The following is a 12703-nucleotide window of genomic DNA, read 5'->3' on the forward strand; positions in this document are numbered from 1 at the left end:
AAGAATCAAATTTAGCTTTCAGAAGTGTCACATGTAGCTAGTTTGCGTCACTAAATCAAAGAGTATAAACACTGTTTTAGTTACAGTTTCAATGTCACAGGAATGTTTTAATTAAAGTCTTAATCAAGTCATTAAAAACATTAAAAGGTCGTACGCTTGGTCGTACTCAGCTTTCCATCAAGTGCCACAAAAGCTGAAACTAATTGATTTGGTTTGATTAATGGATTTCAATCAACAAACTATTATGGGGGCAGTGGTTTCTGCTTCTGGCTTGAAAGTCTTCCTATCAGTCTCATCAGCTGAACTGGGACTGAGGAGATGGTCAATTTGCATATCAACAGCAGGGAGCATTGTGACACACTCAGCCAGATGTTTGAACTGAAACCGGGATATTGAGCAGCACTGGGGTGGGGGTGGGGGCAGGGGACCGCTGCAGCTCATATGTTGATTGCTCTAATTAAGGGAGGGGGTGGCAACATGCTGCCAGTTTCAGTAAGGACAAAAGAACTAAGCAGAAGCCAAACACGTGGCTCTTTTCATGCATATGTGCACATCGAAAACGGACATTTTATCCGACAGGCGAACACGGCTGAAGGACAACCTTGTGAAGCCTGTGTTTTCCTGCCCAAATGGACTCTGTTCATCCGCCTGGGTCAACACAGAGGTGTGAAACCAGCCACAAGCTTCATGCATGCTCCTGATGGGGGTGTCGAGATGTTAACACTTGGTCTTTGGGTTTGTTGACGCAGCAGTCAGAAGTCTGATGATCCTCCAACCAAAGAGGAGTATGAGCATGTACCGAGTAACTTCAGTCTCAGGCTAAAAATGAGAGTTTATACTGTCACATATAGTTTATATGGCAAAGCACAGAGAAAACTATGCAGACAGAAGAGTCACGCAGGCTCTAATAAAACCTGTCTGTGTGTAGTCTGTGTGCCTGTGGTAGACACTGTGCAGTCCTGCTGTTACTCACTCTTACGGGGAGACCTCGGCTGAATCAGCTGAACGTCTGGTCCAGACCCCGTAAAAACAACACCAGACTGAGCTGCAGCTGGAGTACAGTGGTGACTCCCAAAACCTGTCTGAGCGCAGCCCGCCGAGTTGTGCAGTAGCGTGTGTAATGCACCGCTCTGCACACTTTCACCTTTGTCTAACCTATGTCGTGCCAGGGACAGACAACCCCGAGGCCTCAAGAGGCTGAGCTCAACCTGTACTTCACATCAGCAGCTGTGAGTGCAGAGCACATAGAGCCTAATTACAGCTTGCAGAAAGGCATAAAGCAGGAAGCTCCAGGCACAGAAATACTGCTGAGTGATTCAAAGTAAGAAGAGAACAGGGGGAAGGTGCTGCTGCCCTCTGCTGATGGAATAGAAAGCGAGTGTTTCTGATTCTGTGGCAAACTGGAGGCATGAACACATCCCCCTAAAATGTATTCCCTACATGGAAAATGACCGTACATGCTTCTGTCCATTCCAGTGCTCAGTGCTTTTCTGTTGCGCTGTCTTTGTTTTTGTTTTTTGCAGTTTTTGCACACTTTATGCAGTCCTGTGTAGACTGTCTGTCACATGTAGCACCAGGGTCTGTCTCCTTCCACTGTGCACTGTACCACTGCACGTGGTTGGAATGACAATAAAGCCACTTGACTTGACTAAACTACAGTTTTTGGGGGTTTTTATGTAAAGTATCCTTATAGTTTTAGAAACCTGCAGATAACTCACTGAAGAAAGAGTGTTTACAGTTCCAGTGCAGACCTATTTTTCAGCTGAAGCTTTAGTTAAACACAGAGGACGTTTTGTCCAGTCCTTTAACACAGTCAACACATTAATTATGTAAAGTCATCACACGATTCTGCTGCCTGTTTTCAATGATGCCACAAAAATGCTGGGACTCTATTTTAAACCCCGATAGCTCAAACTACTTGAAACATGTTTTGATTGATGTTGAAAGCGATGTGTTGTTGCTCATCTTTTAGAGATTTCATGTCTCCATGGGACCACTCAGGCTAAAGTAGTCCATCCTTAGAGGGTGAATGCGGATAACTGTGCCAATATTGTACATATATATATATATATATATACATATAGATACATATAGATACATATTGGATGTAACTATCCAATCATGTCCTCGAGGTGGACTCCAAGCAGAAATGATGAGATGTGGTACGTGCAATTGTCCCCATGCAATTCTGCAAGCCAATATAATCCCATGTCAAACATTATAAAGAGACGTTTCCTTTGTCATTATAACTGGATGCTTCTCAAAGTAAAGGTTACTGGTGCTGCAACTTGCAGCCGAGAGTGGCAGCTCTCTGTCCTCTAATCCTCGCCTCCACTAATTGGATTCGTTGACTAGACCTCTGGAGCATTTTTTAAAAGTCAATAACTTGACCTTCTGCATGGTTCAGACCATCCAAGAGGTTTGCCTTTCAGTTCTGGTCAAATTAAACTCAGTATTTTGTTAGTCTAATCCTAATCCTGTCTTGTTCATTGCACCTATACAGTCTTGCTAGCTTTAGCTAATGACTGGCCACACTGTCGTTTGTACATAGGTAGGTCACAGGCTACAGTTAAAGGTTTTCAAGCACAGAATTCAAAACCAACACAGGACGTCACAGTGGGCACATCAGCTTTGATCAGAGAAAAGCTGTAGACGGTGAAAAGCCAGCACCTGTTGCTGTCAGAGCGTTTGGAGTGAGACGAAGAAACGCCGTAAACTTAGCCAGGCATCCAGATCCAGACCCACATGGCTTCATTTAATAGCCTGATATCAAAAACATGCCATGGAAGTATTCACTGAAATGAACTTCTTCCATTTCTGTGACAAAGGTGTTCTTCCTCCCCACTGTCGCCAACTCATAGGGGGTCAACTGATTGTTGGGGTTTTCTCGGTATTATTGTAGGTCTTTACCTTACAGTGTAAAGCACTTTGAGGCGACTGACATTGAGACAATTTGAATTAAAATTGATCTATAATAGTGACAACTGCGTCTGTTGTAAACATACCCCTTGAATACTATTTATCTTAGACGTGTCAGCTCTGAGGACAGAAAGTCTAATTCCCTTCACTCTTTTGAAGGTACAGAGATTGAAAAGAAGCAAACAGTGATATAATTACACAACAGGGTGTAGGAACAATGAAAAGCACAGTTCCCAAACCAGACTGGCATCCTCAGGTTACTTTCTTAAAGGTTTGTTTTGACACTGTTCACACCCAAAGCACACCGGGTTGCTACCAAACACAGTAACATGACTAAGACTGAGTGAAACCTCCAACGCTTTGTCAATAGAACAAACTGAGACACTGACAGAACAAACTAATGGAGAAAAACATGTCAAGTTCATATCGAGACGTCTGTCACAGAAACATTTTTCACGTGAGGACAAACAGACATTTTAAGGAAACACATGATTCGTAGCCCCTGAAGTGCTTCCTCTGACCTCAAAGTGTCAAACGCTGCACTTTCTTATTCTCAGGAAATCAAAACGAGCAGAAGTGAAAGGAAAACATTTATTGTGACGACTTTCTTGTTAGAATGAAAGCAACTCATGCAAAGTGAAGAGGCAGGACTGGGCTTGTGTAGGGTGAAGCCTTCCACCTAAGTGGCTTATTCAGACTCAGGGGAGAGCTTGACAGGAAACGTGAAGGTGTTAACATTCTGGAGAAGAGATGGCTGGTATGATATACACCATTAATACCTCTGCAGCCACATTCTTCCACAAGATTACTTATACTGATATCCGTAAGTGGAGAATATTAAAGAGAATGGAAACTTTGGATTAGATGAAATATTACTAAACTAAAGACAATTAATAGAGGCGTTATCATCCTGTAAGAGACCAACAGATGTGATGCAGTGTGCAAAAAGCTGGTGCACACTGAGAATAGCCAAGCAATAACACAATCAACTTTCCAGCATTTGTTATCAGGACATGATAAGAACAATCTGGTCCTTAGCAGCACTGAAAATTTATCGATTCAGGTTTTTAAGTGGTGAACATGAACAGCCTATAGGGCACGACCTGGCCAGTCAGCCAAGGAAACATGTGACGGTCTAACAAAGCTTTTTACCATTAGTTTCATCATTTAAACTATTTGAAACCCCAGTGACTCAGAGGACAGACAGTTTGCTGTCTTCAAGTTAGAAATTCACATAAATTAAATCTGCTTATTCAATCCATCTCTTCTCTTCTGCTTATCCTTGTGGGGGTACACCCTGGACAGGGCACCAGTCTGTCGCAGGGCTAACACACACAACCACTTGTGCCTATAGAGTTACCCATTAACCTAACCCCACTAACTATGGACTGTGGGAGGAAGCCGGAGGACCCAGGGAGATCCCACGCAAACATGGAGAGAACATGCAAACTCCAGCCTGATGGTGGAAATGAACTCAGGACCTTCTCACTGTGAGGCAACAGTGCTAACCTCCGTGCTGCTCCTAGTTTCCCACCTATCTTGGTTTCTGCATGCTCTGTCACAAATTTAGACTGATTTGCAGTGATCTGATGGCAAGATTTATTACAGTTTTTTACAGACGCTAGGACACATGTCTCAATACTTAGGTCACGTTGGCAAAAGTCCTCACACAGTGAGCACAACAGAAGTCTATGTGGGCTAAACTGAGGACCAGTTATCATTGTTTTGGCACAAAATGCATTCAATGACTACATCTCTCAAATTTCATGAATTATCTTCTCACTCAGACACAACAACTGCCAAAAATCTTTGTACGTACAGGACATTTTGCATGTGCTTACATACTGTTTTCAAAAATGTTAAACTTATGGCCAAAACAATAACATAATGCAAAACTTGAAAAGAGCAAAATCCAACAGCAATATTTTATTGAAACATATTTTAAATCTAAAAATGCAGTTTAACCAGCCACAGCTGATTCTCATTGTAGATGAACATCTACACAGGTGTTACTCCTTCAATTGTTCAACTCCTTCAATTCTGGCAGCCAGAAGATTCTTTCCTAGGTGTGTTGCCCTAGATGACATAAGATGTGATGTGGATGAGAACCTGTGGCCAAATGGAGAAGACCGAGTAGATTAGCATTACTATTGTATGTGTATCAGTGGATGGTGTGTATACAAATTCTTGTATTTTGGGATTACTTAGTGCAAAAAAATAAAAATACATAAACAAATATTAACGAATTCTGCATGATGTCTGATTCATTCCAGTAACATATATTGAAATTATAAACAGAGATGTGTCCTTGTTTTACACAAGGAAACACTGTGTAATGCTACATGTTGTTAGTGTTTTTAGGTCATTGTTTTGTGGGTGACAAAGTGTGTTTGTCGGCTGTCAACCTTTGCTAGTGTTCTGGAAGAATGAGTTTATTTGAGACCTGAATGAAGTGTTTTGGTAGTTGTAGTGCATTTTGAATGTGAAATGAACTGCTTTGCCAAGCTGACGGTCAGTTAGGAGGATTGTGTGAAGAGTTTTGCAAAAGTGACCTAAGTATTGAGAAATGTGTCCTAGCGTCTGTAAAAAACTGTAATGTGGTGGCAAACTGACTGCACCTGTGTTTAGAAAACAAGGCAACTTTTGTAAATCACCTGTGAGACTGTCCACAAATACGAGCACTTTTTGGGGATTACACTGGCATCAGGCCCAAACTCTGAAAGTTTTGCCGAAAGTCTTTATTGCATACAAACTGCAACAAGGTCAATGTGCCAGGTGACGTGAACAGAGGAAAAGCCGTAACTTCACCTTTTAAACAGAGGAGAATCCATGACTTTGAAAAGGACTCTCATGGTGTTGAAACTAGAGGGCCGCTTTAGCTGGAGAGGCAGAGCAGGTCAGCTGGCAGGTTGATCCCTGAACCCCGACATGTTCATCACAGTATGCACGTATGTGACTGTGTGTTTAATAAAAAGCACTGCAGTAAAACAAATGCTTGTGAGGCATGTCATATATTTGAGTGCGCTACATAAGAACTAATTGATTTACCATGAAACTCTTGAACCTTGAACTGTAACCAAACTGTATCTCTAACCTTAAACTAAACAGTTTGCTGGTGACTTGGTGGATCCAGCATGAGTTTATCATTACTCTGTGAAGTTTTATAACATGTTAAAGAGAGGCAGAGAGGAAAGTGTCCCATCTGCTCGAGCTACTCGGTCCATGATGACTAGCAGCCTAACCTACGCCTACGTGTGGCTGTTGTTGTTACCATATTTTTCAGTTTGGTGTGCCCTGTGAGCCAAGTGTTTACTGTTGAGTTAAGCCAGAGACACACCTGAGAAACAGCTGAAACCTGCAAAAACAAGACACTCAGACAAAGCTCTTCCACCAACAGAGTTTAACACTTGCACACTTGTTTCTCCAGACAGAGCCAAAGGGCAGCCTCGTGTCAGCAGCCACATGGTTGGTTCCAACAACTGCCCCTGTATATGGAGCAGACGGTGCTCGGATTAGGCTGCACTGGAAACTGGCTCAGTTAGAAAAGAAAGGCAGAGCACAATAAAGAGTGCCTTCCTCTGACTTGTATCAAGGAGTGGCCCTGGGGACTCTCAGCAACACTATCAGCTTTGTTAAGCCAAATCAGAGCCACTGAAGTCCAGGCTGTACGTCTCTACTTGTCCCTCACACGTGGGCGCAGGACTAGAGCGACCTGGAGGGCCACAGAGAAGATGTAAATAAGCCGTTTCATCAATCAGTGCCACCCTCCTCGTCAAACACAGGCTTTTAAAACCAAGAGACATGAAGGAAAATACCCCTGAAGCTAAAGTTATTACACAATGATCCCACATGCAAACAGCACTGACAGATCTTTGTGTGCACATGAGTAGGAGCGCTCATTTAACACCCACACACCCACTGAGGTGTATTTTCCGACCGAGCCTGTCCGGCCTGTCAGATCTCAGCATCGTGAAACCTGCTTTGGCGTAACAGTTGACTTCACCAAGCAAACAAGCCTGTAGATGTCTGCTAAAGATAAGCTCAGTCATTTTAATGACATGTAGAAATACAACCAGCACAGTTATTAAGACAATGCAAGAGACCAGGACCGTGTTCAGAAAGCAGGTTCACCAAACTGAAGCTAAGCGCTCCAAGCTAACGAGGAGCAAAAGGAAATTACTGTGAAATAATAATAAATGTGAGATGTAATCATCATCTTCCTCCTCCGTGCTCATGTTAGGCATACAAATGAAAAACTGGTATTTCAATGTTTGCACAAAACATAAACTGCAGATGAATTTGCTGCACTCTGTGCTTTGTGTCACGAAGGTCACCAGCAGGTGAGGAGTCGGAAGGAAAGTGTGTTGAGGAAAACCTGCCAGCGAGGACAGGGATGTACTGCGAGATTAATGGACTAGCGAGCCGTCAGCGCTCTGTGTCACGAAAGTGGCTCTCTGTTTACCTGGCTAAGTCACCATGGTAACGTACACTGAACAGAGCAGGTTATGTCCAGAGTTTAGAAACGTGTGGAATCACCAGCTTCTCATTGGTTCTTTTATTGCAGGTGCACTTTTTCATGTAGAGAAGGTTAACGAATAACACGATGACACACCATGCAAAAAATCCCCTAAAAGTCCGATCACCCCAAGGTGAAAAGTTTCAGTTTTTCTTCGTGACTGGAGTTTAACGTTTCAAACTGGTTCGACACGTTCATGTTATTTTTCCTTACAGTACAAATGATGCTAAACCCTGTTTGCTCCGAGTGTGGCCGAGTCCTGGAAACTGAACTCTGCTCTGGGTTCGGCCTGGATCGACACGTATCACCGATGAATGAAAACTATTTGTCTGTAAATTCGTTTGAATATTGTTTGATTCTGCTTTAATGACAGGGCCATGTAAACCTAGCAGTAGCTCTGTTTAACTTCAGCTATGCAGATAAATCTTGGCTAAGTGTGATTCAAAGCAACAATAACGGCCCAACATCTACAGGTGCAAAGAGGCGCAGACTGTGAAATGAAACTGAAGAGCAAACTTGTGATGTGCAGATAAATCAAAAGTAAAAATCTGAAGTGAAATACACTCAAGTCAGTTTAAAATGATGAAATGAAAGTATTGTTGGTGTTTAGTTACTTTATCTACTTTTACAAGGCTAACAGTGATTTGGTTTCAAAGGAGCTTGCAAAGAAAAGCGTCTGGACTTCTTTAAGTTGCTTGAAGACGTTTCACCTCTCATCCGAGAAGCTTCTTCAGTTCTAAGGTCAAATGGTGGAGAGTCCCAGATATAAACCTAGTGGGAGTTTCCCCCCACAGAGGGACAAAAGGACCCCCTGATGATCCTCTAACTGCCTGAGCCAAGGTGGGAAACTGGGTGTGGGTCCCAATCAGCCAGAGTTTCGGGTGAGTTCATGACCTGGATGACTGAGAACTTTCACAGACACAGTGATTTGGTTTGTTTTCGTTTGTCAACAGCCTGCTGGTGTAAATAGCAGCACTAAGGTCTTTTCTTATATGTGTATCTAAAGCACAATATAATGAATCGTGGAGACCTCGTTTTCATTTATTTGGATGTTTTCAGAGAACAAGTGGCTCTCTGCCACAGAGGGAGGCAGCACGCCTGGACACCAGCTTTGATTTCGTTTTTCTTGTTATCAAAGCAGCTCTAATTTCTGTGGCATTTTACTGATTCTCAAAGTTCAAGTGATTTAGGTGATTCCTACGAAACCAGGGTCCCAAGGTCAGCGTGGTGCACAGCTTGCTGCCTGATGATGTGTTTATACCTTCAAGTCGAAGCTGCAGAGGCTGACTGCATCGCTGCCATCTTTCTCCCTGTGTGTGCACACATAAACATGTGGGATGTGAACAGGAAGGTTCAGCATGTCACTGTGTCATCGAGCGTATTGTTCACAGTGTGAAGAACCATGTTTCCAATGAACACTTGTACCCAAGGCACAATGTATACGTAGAGAGCATCTCCCCCTGTTTGAGCCTACAGCTGGGTCCCCGCCCTCGCTGAAGTCTACAGCAGAATTTAAACTGTCTGAGCACAATTATCAAAAACTTCTCAACATGCAGGTTACATTTTCTTTGCCTAGCGGTGAAACACACATCCTTGTTTGGATGCCATAATCACAATATTAGGCCTCATCATCAGCTCTCTGGGGGGAGATTGCTGAAACTATTTGAATGAGAGAAAGTACAAAGACGTGGACAAACTTGAGGGACAGATGTGGCTGCTCGGGTCACCATAAAAGCGTGGGTCCCGCCTGAGTGGGAAAAAGTCTCAGTGTTTTATTTGTTTCCATCTTCGCCACAAGGTAATGAACACATAAGCAAAAACAACAATGTCGCCCAGTTATGTAGCTTACATCATAGGCTCTACAATGATTCACAGCAGTCTAAAACAGCTGATCACGTATGCACTCTGCCCCTGTAGCTCTATTGAAGCTACAATAGACCCTGCTGCAGGGACACTGGGAGCAGGAGCGGGTTAAATACACAGCTTTAACACCTGCATGTGGGCTGTTAGGGCCTCATTATACCCGCCATTTTTGTCGCTACACACACTGCTGCTGCCTTGATCACACAGCCACAACCAACTCTACCTCGTACAGGAGGCGAAGTCAAAAGGTTTCTCCAGAAAGTCTCACCTTCAAACTACTGCAGCATCTCCCTGTGAATCTCTGAGATGCTGTGCTGTTACCATAATCATGTTAAAACCTGACATGAACATATAACATCAACCTGGCATCATCAGGGGAGTACAATCGGGAAAAATGCACAGACTTTGTCACACGGTGCATGGCGCCCATCGGCAGGTATAAGGGGCCCTTAGAACAGTAGCCTGGCCTGTTGAGGCTGAGGGTTGTAAAAGCCTCACAGAGGAACTGCAGTCTGAGGAAGCCTGGGGCTCTGTTACTGTGCTCCACTAACCAGGACTGAGTGCTGCTGGATAAACATGCAGGACGTCAAGACCTGATTGACCAGCGAGGTGAGGAAGGCCAAAATGGTCAGGGGTGGCTGACAAAGAATGGCCGAGCTGTGTGTGTGTGTGTGTGTGTGTGAGTGTGTGTGTGAGTGTGTGTGAGTGTGTGTGTGTGTGTGTGTGTGTGTGTGTGTGTGTGTGTGTGTGTGTGTGTGTGTGTGAGGGTTAATGTATTTTTCAGCTTCCACGGCTCAGTCAGCATTAATACAGTAACAATATGGGTGTAACTTTGTGTGATTTGTTCAGAGTTGGTTGCATCTCATTAAGTAGCAACAAAAGATGATGTAACTTGGTTCAGCAGACTTGGATTCAGTGTCCCAGCAGAGCAGTGTTTACTAAGGCAAAAAGCACTGGACAACAAAAGCAATCGACACATGAAATGACAGGAAGTGATCAATTATTAAAACTCTCAGGGTCTGTAGTGTGCTATAAACTGATCAGACTTGGAATCAAACACTTGAAAAGAAGACATTTTCACTCTTTATTTCAACATAAACCTCTGCAGACAGGGACACAGGATGAGATGTTATCACTGAATGTTGTGCTGTAGCTTTGAGTAACTGTCTGACTCGACATGTAGCCTCCACTGTCATTTCTTTCAAAACTGGTTTAACCTTACAGCGAAGAGCTGAGGACTGTTATTGTTTGTTTATTGTTATTTTATTGTATCAGCAAACACCAAGTATTGAAATTGTCAGCCAATCCAATGGCAAGTGTGGAGCAAACCCCCCTGAAGCCACTGATGCTATTAATCCGTCAGCCGTCACTGTGCAGGACCAGGAAAGGCTACGATCATGATCATCATTTTCTTCTCATGATGGAGATTTGGGACGTACCAGTTGAATCACTCATGAGATCCCACTCTGAGACCAGACTCCAGTCAGCAGTATCAGCGCATTCCACCTTCAGAGTATGAGGCCGTTAAGACACATGTTCAGGGGCGTAATTTCCAGGGGGGTTAGGGGGGTTATGACCAATAATCAGACCCAGCCAATATAACCCCGCCAATAAAATTATGAATTATCTTGCATAAATAGGCTGTTGATTTTATTTACTCATTTCGGTTATTATCAGCAAAAGAGTTGCACGTTTAATCATCTGGGAATTTACCAGATTTATTTAATTATTCAGACAGAGCTCTTGACCCCCCCAATGTTCAGCACAAAGTTACGACCATGCCCATATTCAACAGCTTTGGGAGAGTCAGGAGAAAGTGGTAGCTCCTTTGCATCTCTAATTGTGGTAGTAAGGGAAAAGGATTCTAACAGAGGAAGGATGCTTTTCCCTGCCACGAATTGAGGAGTCCTTGGATGCGTTGTCAGGCTGGTTTTCGATCTTGGACTGGCTGATGAAAAGAAAACTGCTTTCTGCTTTTGGGTGATTTAATTTAACCGCATGCCCGTGGGTCTCTGTAATGCACCAAGCACTTCACAAAGATTGTTGGAGAGAATGTCTGGTTCCCAGAATCACCAGTCATTACTGTTGTATCTGCATGATGTAGTTGACAGCGAAGAGCTGAGGACTGTTCTCATTGTTGTAATAATAGTAATAATAATAAATTATAAAGCGCCTTTCAGGACACTGTACAATAGATAAAAAGACATAATTGTGCATGTTTATTTTGTATATTGTTATTTTATTGTATCAGCAAGCACCAATTAATGTATTGATTGTGTTTTAAAGTGGTTTAATCACTTCTTATTGTTGCAGACAGTGAAGGCGTTGCATGGAAACTGTGATTTTCTTGCTGCTTTTTGCATGTGAGCTTGAGCGGTGACGGGCACTGAAGATTTTCTTTTATATATTTTTGGCCAAGTGTAGATCGCTGTGCATTCAGTGTGTGACACGTGGTGTTGGTTTTTAATATATTCCCCGTAGCACGAGTGCAGACTGTAGGCCACCACGTGATGAAGCCAACAGAACCAAAATGCAGAGGTGAGATTCTGAGGCTGGCTACGGCTCAAAGTTTTGTGATTAAATAACTTTGAACAAAATCAGTGACAAAGGCAGTTCTGGTCCAACACGAACAAATCCTGCTGACTGCTGTCAAAGCAGACCAAGCTCCTGCAGTGGCTATACAGTGTAGAATAAAAAGGGGATGTTTTTTCCTCTTCTAGTTTCATTATTTTAATGTGGCACTATTAGTTCATTAGAATCATATAACCAGCTTTGCATTAAATATATACTGAAGTTTTTGATCTTACATTAACCTTTGTATTACAGTGATTGTTATAACTCTAGTTTGATTTTTTACTTACAGGTACCAGAATAATATGATCTTTCATTGCAGATGTGACCATGATCAACTTATACATATTGCAGTTTGTTGCTTATTATAGAGTTGTGCTCAAGTTAATTAAGGGTTAAAAGCTACAGTCAGCGTGAATGTCTGACTGATCTATGGAGGGGAAAGGCTTCGAGCATAGAGGGCCGCACGCGCCTACATACCACTGATATCATATTATTCTTTGTGGTCTTTTATTCAATTATGTTTTTTTGCTAAGTTTAAAGTGGTAGTTACCGTATTTTCACAACCATAAGGCGCACTTAAAAGTCTTAGATTTTCTTCAAAAAGTGCGGCGCGCCCTATAGCGCAGTGCGCCCTGTGTGTTGTAAGGAGGACGTAGTAGAGAACACCATGAGAACGCTAAAGGGTGAAGTGTGTGTGTTGACTTTATTGCACATACCTGTATAAAAGAACAGGTATGTGCATTATGCAGGACATCGTTGTTTTAACAACCCTGGAAATGGCAAAGAGACACGCTTACGAAGCACAGTTTAAACTGAAGGCCATCAGCTACG

Source organism: Rhamphochromis longiceps, linkage group LG17 (assembly GCF_057381845.1).
Source record: "Rhamphochromis longiceps isolate RC_006_pf linkage group LG17, R_longiceps_female_GT1.1, whole genome shotgun sequence".
In the NCBI taxonomy this organism is placed as follows: Eukaryota; Metazoa; Chordata; class Actinopteri; order Cichliformes; family Cichlidae; genus Rhamphochromis; species Rhamphochromis longiceps.